We start from the raw sequence: 2,702 nt of genomic DNA, 5'->3' as shown, positions 1-2,702 counted from the left end.
TTCTTCCTTTTCTTCTTTTTGGTGATGTTGGTGTCTTCATCAAAACCGTGCCAAAGTCCGGAGCAAAGAACTTCTTCACAATCTCCCCCTTTTTGATGATGACAACCAATATCTTCTTTAACAATGTAGTTTTCTGAGAGCATCATACTTTGAGATATGTTGAGATGACGTCAGTATGCTCTCCCTTTCATTTGGAGTTATGTGCCTGGAAATATATTTGACAGAAAATACACTTCTCCCAACTTTTCTTCCCCTTTTGACTTCATCAAAAAGAAGAAAAGCCTGTTTCCAGCAGAGTATATATATGCAGCATACATATTCATATATAAGCTATAAATCAAACATAACAATGCATATCATAAAACAAAAGATGTTCAAACATTTGTTCCACAAACAACAACAAAACAACATAATAACATTTTCTGTCCAAAAGCCATGAAAACATTACAACCAGAAAATCGTAACAACGAAGATAATCTAAGACTCAAGCTCAGAGTTGTCTTCATCGATGTCCATGCTACTCAAATTATAAGAGAGATGATGAAGTTCAAACTGGATTGGTTGATTATGAGTATCAAGAGCATCCATCCGGTTAGTGATGTATCCTCGAAGAGAAAACAACTCATCCATAATCATCTGATTTGAAGGCATGGCAGTAGATGAGGAAGATTGAGCATGAAACTAAGAAGGTTAAGGTTCAGGAGGGTAGGGAGGGGTAGGTTCTGATTGATCAGCAGGAGTAGTCGGTTTATCAGTTCTATGCTTATAAGTGCGGTCATGAGGATTTAACGAGAAACCCATTTTGTGGATCACTTCTGCATCAATATGGCTTTCACGAAGATTAAGAGAGACCTTGGTTTCACCAACAGTAGAAACATCGAAATGTTCAAGAATATTGGTTATGACGATTGCATAGGGCAAGGGGCTTTGAGTTCCTCTAAAAGTCCTCATTTGTCTCATTATCATCTAAGCCCAATTGATTTTGATGTTATACTTCATAGCATACATCAATTGAAGTTTTATGTCATTGATTTGAGAATGGTTTGAAAATTTAGGCAAAATGACATAGCTTAGAAAGTAATGAAGCAAATGGTCCTCAAGTTTGAGATGTCCAACGGATATGATATCTCTATTCTTAATAGTCTCACCAAATCCTTGTTGCTTATGCATTTCTATTTCCCCTTTTAAGATTATCCCATTCACAAACAAGGCCAAAACTCGTTGTGCTACCATGAGTGGGTATGTTACATCACAATAAACTGAGAGTTTTTAAATCCAAAACGATGTCTTTCCCTTTCACGTAGGAAGTAAGACAGATTTTCCGGAAGTTCAAGTTGCAGTAAAATACTCTAACAAGTTCAGGATAAATATTATTTGTTTCATAGCAAAAATCGAAAAGGTTTTGTTGCCGTAAAAGATAAGGGAAAAGAAAATCTTCAAACTCAATGTTCCTGACATTACCGAATTTTGGAGTAAAGATGGTTCGTCGATGGAAGTTCTCTGTGAAGACTTTGCGTTGTTCATAGTTTATGAGAAGTCTTGCTAAATCCAGAGGGTTAGACACCAAGGATGAAGTCCCTTGCTTCTTTTGAGTCACGTTAGTGCGCCGCTTCTTTATTCTTGGAGAAGATGCCATAGATTGGGTTTTTGAAGGTTTTAGGTTTTTGGGTTTAGGAGATTTGGGTTTTTTTTGATTTGGTCCACTAATCACGAAAATGATGGTATAGAAGTGAAAATGTGATATGAATGGACACAAAAATCACTCAAAACGGATGAAAATAATGTTTTAGAGATTGGGAAGGGTTTACACAAGTGAGAGAGAAAGAGGAAGAAGAAGAGTTTAAAAAATGAGGAAAAACATATATATACATGCACAGACTAATCGGTTACTCACTTTTGAGTAATCGGTTACTCAATTTAAAAAATTTAAAAATTTCAAACAACAGCTTTGAGTAATTGATTATTCACTTGAGTAATCGGTTACTGAAACTCCCCGTTCAACCCTGTAATTGGTTATTCTCTAGAGTAATTGATTACTGACCTCAGAATAAATTAATTTCAGGCATACTGATGCTATGAAAATGATTTTTGATCCAAAATTTGAAAGTTTTAAAAATAAGTGAAACCATTTAAGTACAAGTAGGCATGAGATAAACATAATGAAGCACACATATAATCATATAAACATGTTAAGATAGGTAAGCTTCATCACGAATGCCTATTTCACGTCTAAAGGAAGTTAAATATAAAAGAGATCCAATCATACCTCGATACTTCGATATTTCAATACATTTTCCAGCTTCATCTGTATTAATGTAAGTACCAGCTCCCATAGGAGTAGCTATTGGCTTGCATTCATCCATATCAAATCTTTTAAGCAAATCTCTGCAATACTTGGATTGACTTACAAAAATTCCATTATCAAGTTGTTTGATTTGTAATCCAAGGAAGTAATTCAAGTTCCCCATCATGGACATTTCAAACTCTCCTTGCATCATTTTTCCAAAATCTCTACACAAAACCTCATTAGTAGAACCAAAAATAATATCATCTACATAAATTTGAATAAGAAGAGTATGATGATTTATTTTCTTTATAAAGAGTGTAGTGTCGACCTTTCCTTTGGTAAATCCCTTTTCAAGTAGAAAATTTGTTAGACGATCATACCATGCACGTGGAGCTTGCTTCAAGCCATAGAGAGC

This window comes from Lupinus angustifolius, unplaced genomic scaffold (assembly GCF_001865875.1).
Source record: "Lupinus angustifolius cultivar Tanjil unplaced genomic scaffold, LupAngTanjil_v1.0 Scaffold_161_1, whole genome shotgun sequence".
NCBI lineage: Eukaryota > Viridiplantae > Streptophyta > Magnoliopsida > Fabales > Fabaceae > Lupinus > Lupinus angustifolius.
This window is presented reverse-complemented; position numbering follows the sequence as displayed.